Source organism: Ambystoma mexicanum, chromosome 1p (genome assembly GCF_040938575.1).
Source record: "Ambystoma mexicanum isolate Mex_15411 chromosome 1p, UKY_AmexF1_1, whole genome shotgun sequence".
Classification (NCBI taxonomy): domain Eukaryota; kingdom Metazoa; phylum Chordata; class Amphibia; order Caudata; family Ambystomatidae; genus Ambystoma; species Ambystoma mexicanum.
The window spans coordinates 208,992,308-209,018,026 of record NC_090921.1 but is presented as its reverse complement, the minus strand read 5'-3'; positions in this window follow the sequence as shown (position 1 = coordinate 209,018,026).

The following is a 25,719-nucleotide window of genomic DNA, read 5'->3' as shown; positions in this document are numbered from 1 at the left end:
GAAGTAACTGGGTTTCAACGCGCCCCTGCATCAGAAGCAGGATGGAGAACTCATCCTTCCAGACCCTAAGGTGAGACTTCACGGGGAATCGTGGAAGGGTATCGTGGAGGGTTGGAAGGGAGTGGGAGGCTTGAGCATTATTCCGTCAGTAGGTAATACTCCCTTTTCACGCACAGGGGAATATTCCTGCGAGCCAGGAAAGCCAGAGTAGAGGGGCCCTTCCTGTCCATCTTCAGAGTCCTGCGCTTCACCATTGAAGAAGCATCAGCACTCGAAGCCAGACCTGCGCCTCCGTGGGAATCAGGTGAGCGTGACAGAACGCAAAGCCTACCCAAAATTTCCCACCCGGGCGCTATGGAGACTTCCGAGACAGATCAGCTGGCCCAGCTTTTGGGGGAATTACGGGCAGAAGTGCACTCAGCCCGCCAGGAGACTAACGCTCTCAAAAGAGAACCGATCCTATCAAAGGAAAGAACAGATGACCTGGCCAAAAGGTTATTGCAGGCCCAGGCAGGGCACACTCCTTTACCTAATTCCGGAGGTACTTCCACATCTATGGGTTTGAATAACCCGGTACAAATCAATCTACCTGGACACATGCCTTTGGCCCCGCCTGAACGTTTTGCGGGGGATCCCAAGAAATATGCCGTCTTTATGAACCAATGTCGTTTACACTTTCTATGCAGACCCGGGGCCTTCCCTAACGACCAGACGAAGGTAGCCTTTATACTATCTTACCTCAATGGCAGTGCTGCCGATTGGTCTATTCCATTGGTAAATCAGGATGATCCCATTCTCCAGAATTTTCAGGGTTTCCAGGCCAGCATGGAAAGATTGTTTGCTCGACACTCTCAAGGACAGGCCCTTGATAACAAACTGCTATCCTTACGACAAGGTAATCAGGATCTCCTGTCCTACGTTGCCACCTTTAATAGACTGGTTGTGGAAACTGGATGGCCGGAAAACAAAAGGATCCCATTGTTTCATCGAGGCCTGCGCGGAGAGCTTAAGGATGTTCTAGCTCAGATAGTAGATCCACCCCAGGTCTGCGCAGACTACATAGACTTGGTGGTTCAACTTGATCACAGACTTCAAAATAGAAAAGCAGATCGGTTCAAGTACGAAACCCGAGTACCGATCAAAACCCACGCTAACTCCAAGAGTACCGACGTATCCGAATCTATGCAAATCGGCGGTGTTAAAGGACCATTAACGCAGAAGGAACGAGAGAGAAGGCGGCAAATGCAACTTTGTCTGTATTGCGGGACTTCCGGTCACTTTCTTCGAAATTGTCCCGTTAAACCACCTAATAAGGTGGTTGGAGCCACTGATAACGATTTATTGACACCTGATTCGGGAAACGACCTAGCCCGACAAGCGTAGGGGTCCGCTTGCCGAGCTTGAAAACAGACTCTTTGACCTCGCATTTTGTCATGCCAATGGTGCTAGTGGACCCAAAACAGCCTCAGCAGTTGCATGCTATAAAAGCATACATCGACAGTGGAGCTATTGGAAATTACATAGACCGTGAATTGGCTTCCAGGATTAAGCTCCCTCTCCACCCGAAAGTAACCCAAGATGTCATTACTACAGCAGATGGAACCGAAATAGCCTCAGGGCCTGTAACGCATTCCACTGTTGAAATGACACTGGTGGGTCAGGATGGACATCGGGAAGCAATCGTGTTTGATGTGATCAAGGCCCCACAATTTCAAGTAATTCTTGGAATTCCTTGGTTAGAAACACATAATCCGAGAATTGACTGGCGAGCAAAGAAGATAGGTTTTCCTGATTGTGAACCAACTTGTTATCCAACAAATCCAGTTATGGGTCTAGCCTCAGCAACTTCCACCCCTGTACAGCTACCGTCAGAATACCAAGAATTCCAAGACGTTTTTCAGAAGGAACAGGCTAACACGTTACCTCCCCATCGGTCTTATGATTGCCAAATCGATCTGGTACCCAATGCTCAACTACCTTGTAGTAGGATTTATGCTCTTACGGAACCTGAGAACCTGCATTTGCGTCAGTATTTAGATCAGTACCTAGCCAATGGTTTTATTCGCCCGTCCAAGTCTCCAGTCTCCTCAGCTCTGTTCTTCGTGCCGAAAAAAGAGGGCGACCTTAGAACATGTATAGACTATCGCGCCCTAAATCAAATAACGATTAAGAATCGTTATCCTCTGCCCCTGATCCCTGAGCTTATCGACCAGGTGAAAGACGCTTGTGTGTACACCAAGTTAGATCTCCGAGGAGCTTATCATCTGGTGCGTATAAAAGAAGGCGACAAATGGAAGACTGCATTCCGCACCAAATTTGGGCTCTTCGAATATCAGGTGATGCCCTTCGGTTTGTGCAATGCACCTGCCGCCTTTCAGTACTTTATGAATGATGTTCTTCGGGAACTTATCGATGTCTGTGTCATTCTTTATATTGACGACATCCTGGTGTACTCTTCTTCAGAATCCGATCACAGAAAACATGTTAGGGCAGTTCTTGAGAAATTGCGCCAGCACAGGCTATTTGCAAAGCTCGAAAAATGCGTTTTTCATACCACAGAAGTTGAGTTTCTCGGATTCATCCTGACACCTCAAGGAGTCCGAATGGACTCGCGAAAGGTGGACGCCATCCTCAAATGGCCATCTCCTAGCTCGGTGAAGGGAGTTCAGAGCATGCTCGGCTTCGCCAATTTCTATCGAAGATTCATCCCGGAATTTTCCCGAACAGTCCAACCCATCACAGCTCTCCTAAAGAAAAACAAACACTTTGAATGGACTCTTGAGGCCGAACAAGCCTTTCAGGACCTGAAAACCAAATTCACCTCTGCACCTGTATTGAAGCACCCGCACCCAGATCTCCCTTACATTGTGGAAACCGACGCATCCAGTTCGGCCATGGGAGCTGTCCTGTCGCAAAGAGACCCAGAAACTAACCAACTACACCCTGTGGCCTTTTGGTCCAGGAAATTTTCTCCTCCTGAAATCAACTATGCAATTACTGACAAAGAGTTACTGGCTATTAAATCTGCTTTCAAGGCTTGGCGTCACTACCTTCTTGGGGCAAGACACACCATCACCGTAATTACAGACCACAGAAATGTACAGTATTTAAAGACGGCCAAAGCTCAATCTTCACGACAACTCCGATGGGCTCTATTCTTTGCGGAATTTGATTTTGTAATTACCTATCGCCCTGGCTGCAAGAATGGTAAAGTGGACGCCTTATCCCGGATTGGCATGGAAGAACCTAATTCGAGTTTAGAACCTGTGCCAATCATACCTGAACAAAGAATCTTAGGCCTAACTTCATTGCAAACTATTGAGGACATCCAAACGCAAGTAAAACAACTTCTAGACTCTTCAGCCTTACTGGAATGGAGTCAAAAGGGTCCTCATTACACCGTTAAGGATGATTTACCCTACTTCCAGGAGCGGTTGTTTCTGCCAAGTAAAGAATTGCAAGAACTTGTTATTACCCATCATCATGAATCATTAATGGAAGGACACCCTGGTATCGCTAAAACAGAGGAAAAAATCAAACGCCACTTCTGGTGGCCTTCTTGGAGAAAAGACATAAAGTCTTTTGTATTATCTTGCGGAATTTGCGCCCAAAACAAGGGTCAAAAGAAAAAGCCAGCCGGCCTACTTCAACCCTTGGATATTCCACCGGCACCTTGGCACACCTTGTCAATGGACTTTATAACTGACCTGCCTCCTTGTGCTGGTTACAACACTATCCTTGTAATTGTGGATCTATTCTCCAAAATGGCTCACTTTATCCCTTTAAAAGGCTTGCCTTCAGCTTCCACCTTGGCCAAGGAATTTCTGGAGAATATAGTTCGCATACATGGTTTCCCTTCCATATTAGTCTCGGATCGTGGAAGTCAATTTATCTCCCATTTTTGGAAGAAGTGTTGCCAACTAGCACAAATAGATGTGCAGTTATCCACCAGCCACCACCCCCAGACCGACGGACAAACCGAGAGAACCAATCAGACTCTCGAGCAATATCTTTGGTGCATGTTACACCAATCCGAGTTAAATTGGAAAGACATCCTTTGGATCGCAGAATATGCATACAACAATTCAGTGCATTCTGGAACCGGACAAACTCCTTTTTATACTTTGTATGGTCACCACCCTCGGACCTCTGACCTAGATCCACCTCTGACCCTGGAAATTCCCGCAGTAAATCATCTGCATTCCACAATAACCCGAGCCTTCAAAGAAGCTGCAACTCATTTACAGCAAGCCAAGAAAAAGTATAAAGAAAACGCTGATTGGCACCGAAGTAAAACTCCTCCTTATCAAGTAGGAGACCAGGTATGGCTAGCAACGAAACATTTACCCCTCAAGGGCCCGCGAACCTTCAATCCCAGATTCATAGGACCCTATCCCATCAAGGCTATCATCAATCCCGTGGCCTTTAAACTGGATTTACCGTCTAACATGCGTATTCATCCAGTTTTTCATGCATCACTTTTGAAGCCAGTACAACCAGGGACCCGACTGTCCAAGCCTCCAGACCCAGTTCAAATTGAAGGGGAATGAGAATTCGAAGTTAAAGACATTTTAGACTCCAAGGTGTTAAAGTCAAAACTCTTCCATCTTGTCGACTGGAAGGGATATGGACCTCAGGAGAGATCGTGGGAGCCTAGTAACCATGTTCACGCACCTCGATTAATACAAAGGTTCCACCGGAGATTTCCGAACAAGCCAAAACCCCCGGAGGGAACAACCTTGGGAGGGGCCTTGAGGGGGGTACTGTCATGATGCCTACCTCCAAGGAGCCAGGTCCGACCCAGCAACCCCAGAGGCAGGCATCATTCCCCCCAGGGAAGTGCCAGCGGGCCCAATCTGGGACCCTTTGGACACAGTCCTGGCGCCTTAAGCGCCAGGCTCATGTTAGACCCCTGTCCTGGCGCCCTAGGCGCCAGGCTCATAAAGCTAGACATGTGTTCAAGTGTTTTAATGTGCACTTACCTGATGCAGACCATGCTGCTACATCCAGGCCCTCTTGAGGCCTGAATGGAACTACTTTACCTGTGGGACTACTTTCCACCTGGGTGTGGTCAGGGAAGGATACATACCTGATCGGTGGAAGGATACATATCTGGAACTTCTTCCAAAGCTATTTAAACCACGCCCGATCAGCAACTCACGCTTCGCGTTGTTCTGCTCCTCGCAGCTGGACGCTCACCGTGTAAGCTCCTGCATCTGGACTTCAGCCACGCCTGTCAGCATCCTGGGTCGCCTGCAAGGGGAGATAAGAGAGAATTGGAGAGAAAGAAGACCTTACCTGCTAAAGCTGCATCACGGAGACATCACACCGACGATCCTGAAAGGGAAGACATCATTTTAAAAGCATTTCGATTCGATCGCTGCAGCACTGCATTTCACTCACCTTTCATTCCGGACCCCAGCCCCTATGGGGAAAAAAGACAAAGACATTGAATGAGCGAATGCAAAGACATTACCTGAACGCTCATCCAGAACTTACCTGTCATTTACTGGAACTGCACGTTTCACTTCGGGTCGGCGCCATATCTCCGGCATTCCGAACCCCGGCCCCTAAGGGGAAAAAGACATAAGCATTAGCGCTTGTTGCAAAAAGACAATTAACATTATTATTAAGCTTGAACTTTTGAACTTGCAACAGAACTCTTACAACGCCTCACCTGAATAGTCAAGCTAATTTTGAACTCCCATCAAACCTCAATCCAGTGAAGTAACTGGGTTTCAACGCGCCCCTGCATCAGAAGCAGGATGGAGAACTCATCCTTCCAGACCCTAAGGTGAGACTTCAAAGGGAATCGTGGAAGGGTATCGTGGAGGGTTGGAAGGGAGTGGGAGGCTTGAGCATTATTCCGTCAGTAGGTAATACTCCCTTTTCACGCACAGGGGAATAATCCTGCGAGCCAGGAAAGCCAGAGTAGAGGGGCCCTTCCTGTCCATCTTCAGAGTCCTGTGCTTCACCATTGAAGAAGCATCAGCACTCGAAGCCAGACCTGCGCCTCCGTGGGAATCAGGTGAGCGTGACAATTTCTTCTTTCAGCATGTAAAATTCCTCAGTCATTTCTGTGGTCCATGTTAGTGTCTTGTTCCCTTTCTGCACCTCCTTCAGAGTGCCCAGTAGGGGCCTCGTGTATGTGCTGTAGTCAAAGACTCACGCTCTGAAGTAGTTACATAATCTTAAGAACTGTTGCATTTTTCTCACTGTCGTGGGGTTAGGTGTTTTACGTATAGTATCTGCTCTTTCTGGGGTGATCTGTCGGCAATTTGTAGATATCGTCTGTCCAATGTATAGCACTGTAACTTGTCCTTGTCCACCTTGTATCCCTTGTCAGCTAACACAGTCAGCATGTGTACTGAGTCCTGCTTACACTGATCTTCTGTCTCACTGCAAATCAAAATGTCATCTACATCCTCCAAAACTGTGCTCTCAACTTCTATATTGCTCAAGTCCATCTGTATCACTCTGTTAAAGATAAATTGTGACTCGCAGTACGCATGAGCAAGTCTTGTATGATTCCACTTCTGGTTTCTATACATAAAGGTGGTCAAGTATTGTGAGTCTGGGTGTAGTGGTACTGGGAAGAATGCATTCTTCAAGTCACTGACCATGAAGCAGGCAGCTTATATTCTGCTTCTACAATGTTGTTAAGAGGCCTTAAATCATTTAAGAAATGCCATTACCCCCCCCCCCCCCCTTTTCCTTCCACGGACTCTGATGGTGCAAGAATGGCTCTCTCAAATATTGCTTTGATTATTTCATAAATGCCTTCATTTTCCTCATTAGTTAAAGGGTACTGTTTCACTCTTGGCAAAATTGCTCCTGGCTTCAGCTCGATTTTCACTCCATCTATGCTCTTTATGTGACCCACATCATAGGGACTTGTCGCCTATAGGGTGCTGGGTACCTTGGCCTCCAACCCTATTGCCATTCTTTGTGGTACTTTCCTGTAGTGGATCCTTAACTAGTAAGTCACACTCGTCTCAAACACCATCTCTATTTCTAGTCTCTCTTCCCCAAATATCTCCTCGCCTGCCACTATGGTAAACCTGCAACCCTCTGCCACACAATCACTGCTCTCCATGCGCTCCGCATGCTCATCCTGTGTCATCCATCCCATGCAATGCTATCCAGTCCTCTCTCGTGACCACTGCCTCTATTTCTATTGGCACTAATGTTCCCTCCTACTCCTCCAATCGTAGTGCAGGCCTGAATAAGTATTCATTTGGAACCCGCCACACCTTCCCTGCAATTCCTGGAAGCCATGCAAAAGCAATGTCAGTCCCATACTAGAAAATGTCTGCGTCCACTGGCACCTCCTCTGTTCTGTATATGTGCCAATTGCTGTGTTTTCCCTCAAATCTGTGGCACTTGCAAATATTGTGGTACCGGTGCTGGTATCTGTGATACCTACATGTGTTCATGTGGTGCTTGTACTTTTGCTTGTGGCATCTGTTGATGTGTGCCCTGCATCTGTCCTTGCTGTTGTTGTTCCTGCGTATAGTAATTGTCCTGGTCCCCATGTTTGGGCTGCTGGTCCTGTTCTCCCCAATTCTGCTGCATCCCCCTCCTTCTAAACACTCTTGAAATGTGTCCTAATAGCCCACATGACCAACACTGTGGTGGCTCCCTACCTTGCTTTTGGCAACCCCCTGAAAAATCCCCTTGGTCTTGATGCATCTGATGCCCATATCCCCGAAACCCCCCTGGAAACACCCTTGGTTATGATGCATTTGTGGTCCGAATCCGTGCCCTCTCTGTTGGCCCCCTCTTCCTTTGAACTCTTGCTGCACGTAGCCTGCCCCATGAACCCTCCCCATGTGGGTGGTGCAAACTGCTGGGGTTGTTGATGCTGCTGCTATTGTCCTTGTGGGCATCACATACTTTCATAGTTTTTTCTGCACCAATTTTGCTTCGCCTATCTTCCTGTCCTCCACCTTTTTCTTAATCTTCTCCTGCCATAGCCTACAATGGTGAACTATCGTGAGTTGTATTTCTGGCCATCCTCTTGCATCCATCCCTACCAACTTCCTTAGACTTTTCTGGATGGGCTCTGGTAACCCTTGTATTATTATGTGATAGACTATTGCTAATGTCTTGTCCCATGGTTCTCGAGTTTCAAGGCGCCAAAGCTCTTGAATCTCCTGAGTGTACTGTACAGGATCTTCGTCTTCCCTTGTTTTCTGGTACGCTGCAATGTCTGATGTGTATGGATATTGTGTCCTTAATGCTCGCCATACGGCCATCCTGGAGTATGCAAACAGCGAAGCATCATGTGCCGTGTTTTGTGTCCTCACCCCCGGGAACCCTGCCCTCTTCCATACGTCATCAGCGTCATCCCCTAATATTTACTCTGGTAGTCCCTTTACGTCCCCCACAGCTAACCTATTTCCCGCTGTAATTTTCTCTATTTCATAAATCCACTTCCCAGCCCCTGCACTCAACGATGGCAGTCTACACTTCACATTTTCCTTGTCTGCATGTTTTCATGGTATATACTGAGGTTGTACTCCTTTTCTCTCTAGTAAGGGCATTTGTGTAAACCCATCCTCCTCCTCATGTGTTCTTCTAGTCAGTCTGACCTGCCTGTCCACTCTCTCGCTCTCAATGCCTGCGCATACATCTATTGGTTCTAATATGGGTACCCGGACTCTATCGTCATATCCCCTTGTAAATCTTCCCCTTGAACAGGCTAGGGCTGTTTCCCCCTTCCTTCGTCCTGGGAGGTCTCTAAGTCTATTACGTATGTAGAAGTGTCATGTAGGGTGTACAAGTCATTCGCTAGCCATGCCTGCTCATTGCAGCTGCCCGCTCCTTCCATGCACATGCCGAACTGCCATGTCACCCGCTTGTCTGGTCTTGTTCCCATTTGACTGGGGTCGATATTGCGCCCCCTTCTGGTCCCCACTGTTCCTGTCTTCATTGTCAGACCCAGCATCCATATTACTACAAAAATCATCTGTCTAACTCAGTCTCCTCAATGTGAAGTCTGTGTTAGGGTTCATGCTGAGGTCAATGTACCTCAAGTCGTACCTACTCCCCCCCCCACCAGGCCCTAGCCCTGCTTGTCTCTGTCTGCTGTGCTCCTTCCTCATGAGCTTGTGCTATCTGGTTCTGTCCGTCTGTCCCCCTCGAGTCTGTTGTTTCCCCTGCCCATTGTCCCTTGTGTCTTCACTGCCCTTATTGCTCCTCATCCTCCTATCTTCATGCTCATTCCCTTGCCAGTCTATCCAACTGCAATTTCCTCTGTTCCCTTTCAACCAACTTGTATTTTCCCCGCTCTGCTACTTCCCTTCACTTCTTGATCTCTTCCACTTCCCTTGTCTTTCTATCCCGCTGCTCTCGTTCCGCTCTTTTCCTTCCTGTGAGGTCCCTCTCGATCCTCTCCTCTCTTTCCCTCTTCATGCGCTCTTTCTCCTCCTCCCTTCTTCGTTCCCTATCCTCCCTCTCCAACTTCTCTTCTCTCCCTGTCCTCTCATTCTATATTCTCCTCCTGTTCCTTCTCCCACCTCATCCATTATCTCTGCCCATTCTGATGCTTTGCTGCTTCCCTTCAGACTCTCCATTGCCTTAGCCGCACCTTCGGTCTCCCCGTCTGTTTTCCCTTCCATCTTCACGAGTATATGTCCCCTATCCACTCATTCGTAGCTATATAAACAAGTCCCTCCTTTGCGCCCCTCTGCGCCTCTCTGCTCATCTCTAGTTAAATCACTGGTTGTCCTGCGCCTTTCAACCCCTCCTCCTTTGTGTATGGTGGTGGCTTGTAAGTCAGATTTGAGTACCTCTCTGCTGCTCTTAATTCTCATATGGGGTAAATCCCTTGCTCACCGTCTGTGTCATTGGATGCCACACCACACTCCTGCTGGCTCAGCATCTACTGATGCATCGCTGCTTCCCGCTTGGCCCCCTGGAACATGTGCCACAATTCAAATATGGCCATGTGTTTTGTTAACATCTTCCCCTTATAGGCACCCTGTATGTGTGTCGGTAGTGATTGCTGCACATCCTTGGAGAAACTTCCACATGGTGGCCACGGTTACTTAACTTTGCCTCTGTACTTTTGGACCATTCTATGCTGTGTTTACAAATCTTCTCCCTATAGGGTTGGAGTATTTTAAATAAGTGCTGAAGGGGCGTGTCCACCCCCACATTTCCCTCGATCCATGTTTCGTGCCTTTGCCTGACCTCGTCAAGGGTTTCCACAATACGCTGTTCAGGGAGAAAGGTACAATATAATAGCAATACTTTTCAGTTTCTACAAGCCTCTGGCTCCACAACTTATCAGGGTGTGCTCCGCGCACCGACCCTCCTTCACAATCTCTGCCTCCTCAGGCACACCCACAATCCTGCGCATGGCCCTTCCGCACACCGCCACTTGGTCACCTTGTCTGCCAATCCCAAGTTTCCAATACTAGCCCCTCACCGTCTCAAGCTCTCCGTGTCCTATGTGCAACCCTATGGGTGATGTCACCAGCCAAAAAAGAAAAATCAAATACTGCGCATACACTGTAATATACCGTTACTCCCAAACCACACAAAACCTCACAAATATCTTCTCGCCACGAAGCTTCCCTTGTGATTGAACTGTACCCACTGTGTCACCAAGCATGCAAAACGTTTCACTCCAGGATACTTAACCAGTCGACTCACCTTCGCAATCTAGGCAGCTCCCTTGCTAACCCTTACAGGGATACTGTCATCTATGACCCGGGCTAAAACGCTCAAAATCCACATATTTACACACTTCTGTCATCTGCGCTCTCGAGCCAAAAGCCATGGTTATAGGATGTATGGTTGTGACCGAGAAACATTAATCCACCTGATTCTAAATTGCCCCGGCGCTAGTGACATCCGGACAAAGTGGGTGAATAAAAAAAATATTCTAGGTTATTGATCAGAACCGTTTACCTCTAAAATCGAATGTGCCCTAAACAAAGAAAAGGACATCTACCTCCACTTCTGTCCCTACTAACTTTGACAATACTAGACAAAACTTTGGTAATACTCTACGGTACTAAACAATATTCCACAATACTTAATACCCTCCCAAACACCCACAGTTGCCATTAGACTGGGTCAATACTTACACTCTGTGGTCTACTGGCGCTGCTCGGCTGCTGACTCAGAAGGTGCTCACCTTCCCATCCTGGTCTGCCTGGACTCCTTGCTGACTTTGGCAGGATGAATTCCAACTGCATCCTGACAGCCTTTCAATGGGCACATGTTTCCCGTCTTCTCAAACTATGCGAGAGTCCTGCAGCCTTTTAGGTTCTGCGCTGGAGGAGACGACCTGGTGCCGGTCTGGCGCAGCCAACCACTCACTTTGCTACCAACTTGTTGGGAGGGGAACTCCCAGGTATGCCAGAGGGATACTGGAAGTTCTTGGACTTGGCGGGCCCAGCACCCTCCCCCAGAATACAAGGAGGACTCTGCAAGTTCAAACTGTGGTTTATTACAGTAAAAACCAACAAGGATCGATAAAAGAACTCTAAGAAATTCACGATTGTCACACAGTGGGCCTAATCACGAGTTGGGCTGTATTCCTGGCTGTAATACCGCCGACTGTAATAGCCCTAGCACTGACCGGTCCGGCTGTATTACCGCCGGATCACGAGTTGGGTGTTAACGGTAAATCCCCATTCCCAACTGGGTCCATTGGATACAATGGGGTATTTTCAGCGCTAATTATGCGGGCTAATACAGCCGGCGGTAATACAGCCGAAAACAGGGGATTTTCACCTCCAGTGAAAGGCTGGAGGTAAAACAGCCCATTTAGCGCCCAACTCGTGATAGGGCCAGCCCTTAAATGCAGCTGTTACCACCGCATTTAAGGGCTACAGCCCAACTCGTGATGAGGCCCAGTAAATGGCACGCAGGCCACTTTTGTTCAACAAATGCGTAATTACTGCATCATTACACAGCCATTCTCCAAAATCCTATTGCATTGTGGGATTGGCTGTCAGGAGCATGATAACCTATACAGGTACCTATATGTGTTATTCCACTGACTCGTCCATGTCAGGTGTTGGCTCTGTCCCTTTCCCAATATCCAATTTACTCGATTGTTGCAGAATAGTGGACTTACCATTGGCTGTTGCCCGTTGCTTTCATTGTGTAAAATAGGTTCCTAATACAGTCTGGAACGTCCGAATAAACCAGAGTTGATCCGTGAATATTTGGGGGTAGGAAACAAGTCCTGCCACGACTAGGACTAGGCTAGTGTGAAGCTCAGGTCCAACCAGGATGTAAGTAAAGGCTAGGTGATTTATGGATATAAACAATGTTATTGTGTAAAAAAGTTGTGAAGAAAATGAAAGATATTATGAGAATATGATGCATTTAGTAAACAAGATAATGTATCTAGGAAAAGAGAAAATATTTTGTGTTGGAATGGAGCCATTGTTTTATAATTGTGTGTAAATTTATATATGTTTGTTTTTAGATTGTGCTTAACCTGTTACGGGGGATTTGAAAGAGGTGCCCATCATCTGGAAAGAAATTGTCTGTCCTGAAGAAGGCCGTAAAAAGCCTGGGTTGTAGAGACACTAGGGATAGTGTTTCATCTCCATAAATGGCCGAAACATGTCGACACTTGACAATAGAATAGTTAAATAATATAGTCTTGTATGTGTAAACTGCTGAAGTGAACATAGTGGTTTCAATTAAGGCAATGAACCCCATACAAAGGATACTGTTTTTAAGAATTGAGTGAGAAGATTATGTCTTTTTGATGTATGGTGATTAACATATATGCTGTTGTTCTCCCTCTTTTTTTTAATTTTTCTAAATTTTTCGAAATTGGTCTTAACGCTTAATAAATTGACGTGGACTTATTGAAGAATAGTAATGTTGTTAGTGTGTGTTAATTGAGTGGGATGGTTCCGTTCTTTTCCAAAAAGAAGGTGATATGACTTGTACTTAGTTCAAAGGTGTAAGCTATTGTCACAATAACTCTGTAGATCACCACGCCTGTCCTGGTTGGACATAGAGTGGGGTAGCCAGCTGGTATTTTTCTGATAGTGTGTCTCCCGTTTTGAGATACTGGCCCCCCGAAAACTGAAAAATCGAGGGAGATTACCTTTGTAGAGGTAACTTGCAGTGCTTCATACATTTAGTAGCTGCTGCATTGATCTCCCATTGTTTTCACAAAGTAATTTACTTTGTGGCAATACATTTTGTCGAAATTACTTTGAAAATACTTTGAAATGTATATATGTTTGTGGGTTAAGGGGCAGAAGGATGGTCGGAAGGGTTTGGGGGTAGGGGCTTTAATGAATGGAGAAGGGAGTTAGGGGGGCCCATAAAAAAAGAATTTAGAAGTTACATTTCGAAGTCATTTCCACAAAGAAATTACCACAAAGTAATTTACCTTGTGGAAACGACATGGAACCGCTGCATCATGTGCATAACGAGGTCTCTCAGTGCATGCTCCCTCATGGCTGAAATTACAGTAACATTGTAGTCTCTATTCAGGTACTGATGCCTCTCCAGGGCAGTTACTCTGCCAATATTAAAAGGTCTAGGCAAACGTACATTAAAAGTACAATACCTTTTGTTTCTGCAGGGAACGGAATGACCTTGTCCTTGATACCCAAGTAAACTGATCAGAGTTTGACTTTGATGAAAACTACCTATGTTCCAATACCAGGCTAAAAGGCTAAGCTAAACTAGTTTCATGTAATACTTTACATGGGCTCCGATAGCTATTGGACTACCAGAGAACAATGTAGAAAACAATAGGTTATAGGGCTTTACAGTACAGATTTGTTACGTTGCACAGCCACAGCCCCTGGTGTTGCTTTCTGCACTGTCACGGAGTCCCGTGTCACGTCATCACAATGCGTAGCGTGCTGATGTTATCCAACAGGAAACCCAGAGACCCCCGATCTGTATATGCACAACGCCCCATGGTAGGTAAAAGCATCGCAATAGCTCTCATAGTGCAATCCCGTTGTCCTTCGTTGTTCCCTTCTTGGTCCTCAATTCTCTTGTTTCCTGCTTTCTGGTTCCCTGCTACCTTGCTCCTCCTGCTCTTTATTCCTCATTGCTGCGGACCTGCCTTAGATTCTGCTTAATTACTGCCGGTGCCCCGTTCCTGCTGTTCCAATAGTCCAGCCTTGTTTCACACCATCAGGACGGCAGTCTTTCACCGGCAAGCAGGTCTTTTTACACCAAAACGTTTTTTCCCACTTTCAGGCTCTGTGCCCCCTGGGCAGGACTGGGAACCAGTATTCAGTATCAAGGTCACTTTGTCTGCCCAGTGGACTGGACCACGTCCTCTGTTGCCACAGTAAGACATGATCTTGGCATGATGATTCAGTCCCATCAGTGAAATGCCACTCTGTTTTGTTGATGTGTCCCAGAAGAAGAAACAGTACATATATTTCGAAGTGCAGTGCTGTTGTGTGGGTTTCTTAGGCTTCTGGATGGGTTTCTGGATAGTACATGATTTTTCAAAATATGAGTTCTTGAGTTATTCAGAAAACAATGAATTCTTCAGACAATGCTCCAAGTCTTTTTAAATGACTGGCCAATGGACTTTCTCAATGTAATGGTCCATGAGCTTCTCAGAAACCTGGTCCATGTGTCTCATTGATGAAATGTCAAAAGGTTTCCCTGAAGATGGGTCAATGAATTTACAGAAGACACGTTTATTAGATTCCTTGAAGATCACTTGATATGGATCTCAGAAAATGTCCCATAGGTGCCTCAGGAGAATAGTCCATAGGATCCTCTGAAGAGGGCCTGTGGGTCTCTCAGAATATCGCTCTACGTGCCCCTTCGGAAACCCCTCTGTGCATCTCAGTCCAGAAGTCATTTTCTTAGGTTGCCCATTGATCCTCCAAGGTCCTCCAAGAAGACTAGTCTCAGGGTCCTTCAGAATAATGGTCCATGGTCCATGGTATATCAGAAGGAAAGTCAATGGCCAGCTCTAAATACTGATGAATGGATCTCTTGGAAAAGTAGACAATGAGGTTCTCCAAAGGTGTTTATTCTCGTAGGAAATCGTTCCATCCCTAATCTCTTCTTCTTTCACAGGTGCCTTAAAACTAGGCTTGCCACATGAACGATATTCAGCTACAGCTGAATGATAAATCATTTTGTAATGCGAAGTTGAATACATGCCCCTTTAACAGCAAGTATGCCTGGAGAACTCAGAGTGGAGACCACAGGTATAAAACTGAAAGGCTGCTTCCAAAGGGAACACAAAAGGGTAAGTAAAGATAGCCTGCTTTCAGTGCTTCCTAGAATTCACACAAAAAGATAAGCAAATGAGCTTGATGTATTTGCTTCACTAGCTTATCTTCTTAGCTAGATACTTTGCATAATCACAAAAGGACAATGGCCTTTGTTTTCCAAGGTTTAATTCATATAGACAGTACATAACCTTGAAGTCACGGTTTCATATTCTAGTAAAATAATTATAGGATCTAATGTGTTTCCTGCAGAGACCCTTTTCGAGGATGAAAGTTACAATCATAGCAGAATATTTTATGTGGTAGCATCCCTAATGTAAAGATATTTTTGGGGCCTGCAGGCCAAACATGCCAAACCAAGGAAGACAACTCAGTGGGGTAATGTGCCTGCTGCAGAAATGTGTGTGCAGCCTCCTGATGAAGGTTAAAATTCTTTCAAGTGCTATGGCAATTTTTACCATTCTTATGTTGGCTAAATGAGTTAGTTCCTTGAACACCTAAAAAACCTGTATGATCATTTTAAACCCAAAAGACTGAAAACCATGTTCCCAATGTTGCAGAGTTAAAAAGAGGGATATTTGAAGAACAGAAACGAACAGCAATTTAAGTTTGTTGAGCTGAATCGGTTTCCAATTGAGGCATAGAAGTAAAAAACAAATTCATACTTTGATCAGAGTGTTGAATGCCTGAAAATGAAGACTGCATTCCCCAAACAGGATCAAATGAGAAGAAGAAATAAAGGGAGGCTCCCATCACTATTTCTCCTGATCCCTCTGCCCACAATGGCTAAGCGGTCTATGGTAATTGCCATGTTGTCCGATATTTGAGAACAGTGAAGTGCGAGATTTTGCGGCAGGATTAGAGAGGTTTGGTTTTCCCCTCTTGACTCGCATTGGAGGAAAGTACATTTTTGGCAGGCAGACTTTTAAATCTAATACAAAATATCAGCATTTTGGGCTGAAAAATCATGAGACTCGTGTGAAAATTGGGAAAGGTGGTATGGTTAGCCCCCAGCACCGTCTCGTCTCCTGGTCAAAGGAAAACAAACCATGAATAACATACAAGAGAGTATTTGTGATTCTCTAATTAGCCTTTCATGAGCATAATGTACTACAATCCCATTCTCTTAGTACCACAGGGAGGAAGTGGGTCTTTAGCATTAAAGACATGTGCATGCAGTAATGCTTTGGGAGTCATTTGGCTGCTACCTGATGCTGGAAGGGACAAAGGGAAGATTTGAAAGTGTGAGGGAACGCATTGTAGTCAGGAGTTGCCCATAAATTGTATGTGCCTTTGGGCTATTCCCAGTTACTTGGCCGCATCCAAACCCTACCCTCTAGCAGCTGCACTGATGGATGCATCAAAAGGTAAGATTTATTGCTTTTGAAATGTACAAGTATAGGTTCATTTTCTTGCTTTTCTGTTTCAAACAGAACATATCTGTAGTTGGCAATAAGAAGAAAGAAATTGGCATCATATTTAAAAGAGGCCTTTGTTTTTAAAGCAAATTCACCATGTTTACCACTGTATTTATTAACAAAGCAACTGTTTGGTTCTGGCTAAATACTCAGGCAACTATTCACTATCAGTAGAATACCAAAAATACTATTGAGCACACAAATTCGAAACATAAACTACCCATACCTAAAACAACTATCCAGGCTATCCACATCCTATGACTCTCCCCATCTCCTTCTTTACTCCAGACCTCTTATCTTTTATTGTATTGCCTGGTCTCCCGTTCAGTGTTATGCCACCAGAGGTTCACCCAAGAATGGCTCATTTAGCTCTCAGACTACTGGTCTATATGTCTCCTGGAAGATTAGTCCACTGGAATCTATTAAGACTGCCCGGTGGATGGCTGAAAATAATATACCATTGGCTTCTTAGACAAATGTTACCAATTCTCTCAGTGGAAAGACTCGTAAGACTCTCTGGGAAAAAATTAATTTACTTAATTGAAGACTGGTTAGTGGATATATTAGAAGTATGGTCTGTTAATCTCTCAGAAAAAAGGCCCATAGTCTCTAAAAATAAAGTATAACGGGTCCTTCAGAAGTGGGTATGTATTCTCAGAAAAGTGCTTGGGCTTTGCTGAAGACTGGTCTTTGGATGCCCACAAAACTGTTTTTATATCTCTCTGAAGGCTGGCTAATGGGCTTCTCAAAATTAGGTTGTAGGGTCTCCAAAGAATAATCAATTAACATGTATGAAGATTGACCCAAAGACTTCTCAGAAGGTGGATTCAAAGTTCTCTCGGTAGAAGGATCGGTACCCTCCTAACTCGTAGAGGCAAACTCATTGTGGCTGTTAAACCACATTTTATGCAGCATTTATAAGGGGGCTAGAAGGTTATGGTATATATTTTTTTATTTTGGGGGTTGGAGAAGGGGTGGATTGTGTAGAGGGGGACATGGGGAGCTTTCCCTCCATAGTAAATGCTGCAAAAACGTGAGAAAACAGCCACTATGAGTTGGCCTTTTATGAGTTGTACCAGATCCAGTTTATGAGTCTCTCCAAAGATGCATTTATTGGTTATCAAAAAGATGAGTCCAGAAGTTAGAAGACATCATAACATGTCTCTCAGAATACTGGTCTGGGAGCCTCCAAGTATTCTGGTTATGGAACTATCTGTAAATGGTCCACAGATAGCTCTAAGGACGATATCTTGGGATCATTGGAAACTGCTATGTGAGCCTCTGTGCCAGATGGCTTCTCAATTGGCTACTGAGTTGTCTCGAAAATAGGTTTCTCAAAGGTCTAGTCTGCAGGCTTCTATGAAGGCAATTCCATGAGGTTTTTTTAAAAAGCAGACTATCTTCACACGACTAAACCATAGAGATTTCAAATCACTGGTCTGTATGTTCTTCACAATAGGGATCCATTGACTTGAGTAAGGTGACAAAATGACACAAAAGGTGCACATGGTCCCTTTCGCTATCACTTTATGTAGTCTTGTGCCCAAAGCAAAGTGCTCCTTTTATTCCCACTTGAGTGGTATATGTTATGCCCTGATTACTCACCCAGGCTCACATGCCTAATCTTGGGAACACCTGTCTGACCAGAAATGTAGCTGCTTTGAGGGCATCAGCATGTGAACAGGGACCGGCCTCTATTCACCTGGAAAAAGGCACAAAACCACTATCATGTAGCGGAACCCTTGGCACACTTGGATCATCTCAACATAGTCAACATGTAAAATCTGGAATGGGCCTACTGGTCTCGGTATAGTTCATCTCACAACTCTCAGAGTATGCCCTGCTGTAAACTTCTGGCAAGTCAAACAGGTATTCACAAATGCAGCCACGTGTTCTGCCAAATTAGGATACAACCATGTTTCCTCAATGGGCACCAATTACCTTTTTTTCCTGTGTGTGTTGAATAATGCAATTGTGCCAGTGCAGTGTTCAGTAATGCTAGCGGCATGACCACATTCCCTGTTTTATTCTGCCTCCATAGGGCATCTGTCAGAAACATTGTGCATCCTCTTTTTGTCCACAACTCCTCCTCTTTCCTGGGTGTGGCTCCCTGCAGGTCCTTAATGTAGTGCTTCTGGCAGGACATTGTACCATTACTTAAGTACCATATTCCTGGCGCACTCTCGAGCATTTGGAGCTCCCTCTAGTTCCCATAGCTCCACAAAATATGCTGAGCACTTTGCCTCACAATATGCAGCCTTGTTTTCTCTTGAGACGGGGTCTTCCCCTTTAGTGTGTGCTTGGCACTTCACCATTGCTAACCGTGTTGGATAAGTAATCACTTCGATCAATCTGCCCAATAGAAGTGCATGCTGTACTGGAGTCCCATCCATCCTCCTGAATCCTCTCCTGAGCCACTGTGACAGTCATGACTTTATTGTGGCTGTCACAGAGGCCGAGTCAGAGTAAACTGTCACCTCCTTCTCTCTGCTGTGTTTCAGGGCCACCCGTTCTGCTGCTTGTGACGAGTAATTGGATGGTAGTCATGCACTGGCTACTTCCTCACTTGTCCCATCTTCCTTAATTCTTACTACTGCAGTTCCTTTATGCCTGACCCCATCTGTCTGGTCAATTAACGACCCGTCAATGTAGAGCTCATCTCCCCCATCAAGTGCATCCTCCTATACCTTGGGGGTGCCACTGAACATCTCTATATTTGCTGTGCAGTCATGTGCATAGTCTCCTACCTGTAGGACATCTGCTAGGAATATTACTGTGTTGACAAGTCTGCACCTCACTATCTTCAGCGCTGCATTCGATAGTATCACCTCATACCCAAATGCTCATTGTGTTGTCAGTGTGCTCTTGACTTCTGCAGTATCGCAAAGAGGGCATGCTCTACGCAAGGAGTGGTAGTGCACCCCATAGTTATTGCAGCTGATTTCTCCACTGCAAACGCGGCTGCTGTCAAAGCTTGTTCACACTGATAGTGCCCTCTCATTACTCGGTCGAGTTTCCCAATCTAGCAGGCTATTGGTTTGTGTCCCATGCTCATCTTATGTGTCAGCGCTGCCTTCATCACTACACCGACAGTGTGTGAGAACAGGAAAAATTCGTTGTTGTAGTCTGGAATCCCTAGCACTGGTGCGGTGCATATTTCTGTCATGATGCCTACCTCCAAGGAGCCAGGTCTGACCCAGCAACCCCAGAGGCAGGCATCATTCCCCCCAGGGAAGTGCCAGTGGGCCCAAGCTGGGGCCCTTTGGACACAGTCCTGGCGCCTTAAGCGCCAGGCTCATGTTAGACCCCTGTCCTGGCGCCTTAGGCGCCAGGCTCATAAAGCTAGACATGTGTTCAAGTGTTTTAATGTGCACTTACCTGATGCAGACCATGCTGCTACATCCAGGCCCTCTTGAGGCCTGAATGGAACTACTTTACCTGTGGGACTACTTTCCACCTGGGTGTGGTCAGGGAAGGATACATACCTGATCGGTGGAAGGATACATATCTGGAACTTCTTCAAAAGCTATTTAAACCACGCCCGATCAGCAACTCACGCTTCGCGTTGTTCTGCTCCTCGCAGCTGGACGCTCACCGTGTCAGCTCCTGCATCTAGACTTCAGCCACGCCTGTCAGCATCCTGGGTCGCCTGCAAGGGGAGATAAGAGAGAATTGGAGAGAAAGAAGACCTTACCTGCTAAAGCTGCATCACGGAGACATCACACCGACGATCCTGAAAGGGAAGACATCATTTTAAAAGCATTTCGCTTCGCTTCAGCGCTGCATTTCACTCACCTTTCCTGGGCGCCTCCATCTTCAGCAGCGATCATCCAGATCCGCACCCACTTCCCTGAGCCTAGAGAGAAAATGACAAGAAAACAAGGTGAGAGAAGGAAGGGAATAGGAAAGGCTCAGTTTCCTTCTAAGACTTACTTGTTGGGTCATTCCCATTTCATTTCGGGTCCTGCCGCTTCCTGGCATTCCGGACCCCGGCCCCTATGGGGAAAAAAGACAAAGACATTGAATGAGCGAATGCAAAGACATTACCTGAACGCTCATCCAGAACTTACCTGTCATTTACTGGAACTGCACGTTTCACTTCGGGTCAGCGCCATATCTCCGGCATTCCGAACCCCGGCCCCTAAGGGGAAAAAGACATAAGCGTTAGCGCTTGCTGCAAAAAGACAATGAACATTATTATTAAGCTTGAACTTTTGAACTTGCAACAGGACTCTTACAACGCCTCACCTGAATAGTCAAGCTTATTTTGAACTCTCATCAAACCTCAATCCAGTGAAGTAACTGGGTTTCAACGCGCCCCTGCATCAGAAGCAGGATGGAGAACTCATCCTTCCAGACCCTAAGGTGAGACTTCACGGGGAATCGTGGAAGGGTATCGTGGAGGGTTGGAAGGGAGTGGGAGGCTTGAGCATTATTCCGTCAGTAGGTAATACTCCCTTTTCACGCACAGGGGAATATTCCTGCGAGCCAGGAAAGCCAGAGTAGAGGGGCCCTTCCTGTCCATCTTCAGAGTCCTGCGCTTCACCATTGAAGAAGCATCAGCACTCGAAGCCAGACCTGCGCCTCCGTGGGAATCAGGTGAGCGTGACAATTTCTTCCTTCAGCATGTCAAATTCCTCAGTCATTTCTGTGGTCCATGTTGGTGTCTTGTTCCCTTTCTGCACCTCCTTCAGAGTGCCCAGTCGGGGCCTCTTGTATGTGCTGTAGTCAAAGACTCACGCTCTGAAGTAGTTACATAATCCTAAGAACTGTTGCATTTCTCTCACTGTCGTGGGGTTAGGTGTTTTATGTATAGTATCTGCTCTTTCTGGGGTGATCTGTCGGCAATTTGTAGATGTCGTCTGTCCAATGTATAGCACCTCCTTCTGACAGTACTGTAACTTGTCCTTGTCCACCTTGTATCCCTTGTCAGCTAACACAGTCAGCATGTGTACTGAGTCCTGCTTACACTGATCTTCTGTCTCACTGCAAATCAAAATGTCATCTACGTCCTGCAAAACTGTGCTCTCAACTTCTATATTGCTCAAGTCCATCTGTACCACTCTGTTAAAGATAAATTGTGACTCGCAGTACCCATGAGCAAGTCTTGTATGATTCCACTTCTGGTTTCTATACATAAAGCTGGTCAAGTATTGTGAGTCTGGGTGTAGTGGTACTGGGAAGAATGCATTCTTCAAGTCACTGACCATGAAGCAGGCAGCTTATATTCTGCTTCTACAATGTTGTTAAGAGGCCTTAAATCATTTAAGAAATGCCATGACCCCCCCTTTTCCTTCCACGGACTCTGATGGTGCAAGAATGGCTCTCTCAAATATTGCTTTGATTATTTCATAAATGCCTTCATTTTCCTCATTAGTTAAAGGGTACTGTTTCACTCTTGGCAAAATTGCTCCTGGCTTCAGCTCGATTTTCACTCCATCTATGCTCTTTATGTGACCCACATCATAGGGAATTGTCGCCCATAGGGGGGCTGGGTACCTTGGCCTCCAACCCTATTGCCATTCTATGTGGTACTTTCCTGTAGTGGATCCTTAACTAGTAAGTCACACTCATCTCAAACACCATCTCTATTTCTAGTCTGTCTTCCCCAAATATCTCCTCGCCTGCCACTATGGTAAACCTGCACCCCTCTGCCACACAATCACTGCTCTCCATGCGCTCTGGATGTGTCATCCATCCCATGCAATGCTATCCAGTCCTCTCTCGTGACCACTGCCTCTATTTCTATTGGCACTAATGTTCCCTCCTACTCCTCCAATCGTAGTTCAGGCCTGAATAAGTATTCATTTGTAACCCGCCACAACTTCCCTGCAATTCCTGGAAGCCATGCAAAAGCAATGTCAGTCCCATACTAGAAAATGTCTGCGTCCACTGGCACCCTCCTCTGTTCTGTATATGTGCCAATTGCTGTGTTTTCCCTTGAATCTGTGGCACTTGCAAATATTGTGGTACCGGTGCTGGTATCTGTGATATCTACATGTGTTCATGTGGTGCTTGTACTTTTGCTTGTGGCATCTGTTGATGTGTGCCCTGCATCTGTCCTTGCTGTTGTTGTTCCTGCGTATAGTAATTGTCCTGGTCCCCATGTTTGGGCTGCTGGTCCTGTTCTCCCCAATTCTGCTGCATCCCCCTCCTTCTAAACACTCTTGAAATGTGTCCTAATAGCCCACATGACCAACACTGTGGTGGCTCCCTACCTTGCCCTTGGCAACCCCCTGAAAAATCCCCTTGGTCTTGATGCATCTGATGCCCATATCCCCGAAACCCCCCTGGAAACACCCTTGGTTATGATGCATTTGTGGTCCGAATCCGTGCCCTCTCTGTTGGCCCCCTGTTCCTTTGAACTCTTGCTGCACGTAGCCTGCCCCATTAACCCTCCCCATGTGAGTGGTGCAAACTGCTGTGGTTGTTGATGCTGCTGCTATTGTCATTGTGGGCATCACATACTTTCATAGTTTTTTCTGCACCAATTTTGCTTCGTCTATCTTCCTGTCCTCCACCTTTTTCTTAATCTTCTCCTGCCATAGCCTACAATGGTGAACTATTGTGAGTTGTATTTCTGGCCATCCTCTTGCATCCATCCCTACCAACATCCTTAGACTTTTCTGGATGGGCTCTGGTAACCCTTGTATTATTATGTGATAGACTATTGCTAATGTCTTGTCCCATGGCTCTCGAGTTTCAAGGCACCAAAGCTCTTGAATCTCCTGAGTGTACTGTACAGGATCTTCGTCTTCCTTCGTTTTCTGGTACGCTGCAATGTCTGATGTGTATGGGTTTTGTGTCCTTAATGCTCGCCATACGGCCATCCTGGAGTATGCAAACAGCGAAGCATCATGTGCCGTGTTTTGTGTCCTCACCCCCGGGAACCCTGCCCTCTTCCATACGTCATCAGCGTCATCCCCTAATATTTACTCTGGTAGTCCCTTTACGTCCCCCACAGCTAACCTATTTCCCGCTGTAATTTTCTCTATTTCATAAATCCACTTCCCAGCCCCTGCACTCAACGATGGCAGTCTACACTTCACATTTTCCTTGTCTGCATGTTTTCATGGTATATACTGAGGTTGTACTCCTTTTCTCTCTAGTAAGGGCATTTGTGTAAACCCATCCTCCTCCTCATGTGTTCTTCTAGTCAGTCTGACCTGCCTGTCCACTCTCTCGCTCTCAATGCCTGCGCATACATCTATTGGTTCTAATATGGGTTCCCGGACTCTATCGTCATATCCCCTTGTTAACCTTCCCCTTGAACAGGCTAGGGCTGTTTCCCCCTTCCTTCGTCCTGGGAGGTCTCTAAGTCTATTACGTATGTAGACGTGTCATGTAGGGTGTACAAGTAATTCGCTATCCATGCCTGCTCATTGCAGCTGCCCGCTCCTTCCGTGCACATGCCGAACTGCCATGTCACCCGCTTGTCTGGTCTTGTTCCCATTTGACTGGGGTCGATATTGCGCCCCTTCTGGTCCCCACTGTTCCTGTCTTCATTGTCAGACCCAGCATCCATATTACTACAAAAATCATCTGTCTAACTCAGTCTCCTCAATGTGAAGTCTGTGCTAGGGTTCATGCTGAGGTCAATGTACCTCAAGTCGTACCTACTCCCCCCCACCAGGCCCTAGGCCTGCTTGTCTCTGTCTGCTGTGCTCCTTCCTCATGAGCTTGTGCTATCTTGTTCTGTCTGTCTGTCCCCCTCGGGTCTGTTGTTTCCCCTGCCCATTGTCCCTTGTGTCTTCACTGCCCTTATTGCTCGCTCATCCTCCTATCTTCATGCTCATTCCCTTGCCAGTCTATCCAACTGCAATTTCCTCTGTTCCCTTTCAAGCAACTTGTATTTTCCCCGCTCTGCTACTTCCCTTCACTTCTTGATCTCTTCCACTTCCCTTGTCTTTCTATCCCGCTGCTCTCGTTCCGCTCTTTTCCTTTCTGTGAGGTCCCTCTCGATCCTCTTCTCTCTTTCCCTCTTAATGCGCTCTTTCTCCTCCTCCCTTCTTCGTTCCCGATCCTCCCTCTCCAACTTCTCTTCTCTCCCTGTCCTCTCATTCTATATTCTCCTCCTGTTCCTTCTCCCACCTATCTGTCTCATCCATTATCTCTGCCCATTCTGATGCTTTGCTGCTTCCCTTCAGACTCTCCATTGCCTTAGCCGCACCTTCGGTCTCCCCGTCTGTTTTCCCTTCCATCTTCACGAGTATATGTCCCCTATCCACTCATTCGTAGCTATATAAACAAGTCCCTCCTTTGCGCCCCTCTGCGCCTCTCTGCTCATCTCTAGTTAAATCACTGGTTGTCCTGCGCCTTTCAACCCCTCCTCCTTTGTGTATGGTGGTGGCTTGTAAGTCAGATTTGAGTACCTCTCTGCTGCTCTTAATTCTCATATGGGGTAAATCCCTTGCTCACTGTCTGTGTCATTGGATGCCACACCACACTCCTGCTGGCTCAGCATCTACTGATGCATCGCTGCTTCCCGCTTGGCCCCCTGGAACATGTGCCACAATTCAAATATGGCCATGTGTTTTGTTAACATCTTCCCCTTATAGGCACCCTGTATGTGTGTCGGTAGTGATTGCTGCACATCCTTGGAGAAACTTCCACATGGTGGCCACGGTTACTTAACTTTGCCTCTGTACTTTTGGACCATTCTATGCTGTGTTTACAAATCTTCTCCCTATAGGGTTGGAGTATTTTAAATAAGTGCTGAAGGGGCGTGTCCACCCCCACATTTCCCTCGATCCATGTTTCGTGCCTTTGCCTGACCTCGTCAAGGGTTTCCACAATACGCTGTTCAGGGAGAAAGGTACAATATAATAGCAATACTTTTCAGTTTCTACAAGCCTCTGGCTCCACAACTTATCAGGTGTGCTCCACGCACCGACCCTCCTTCACAATCTCTGCCTCCTCAGGCACACCCACAATCCTGCGCATGGCCCTTCCGCACATCGCCACTTGGTCACCTTGTCTGCCAATCCCAAGTTTCCAATACTAGCCCCTCACTGTCTCAAGCTCTCTGTGTCCTATGTGCAACCCTATGGGTGATGTCACCAGCCAAAAAAGAAAAATCAAATACTGCGCAT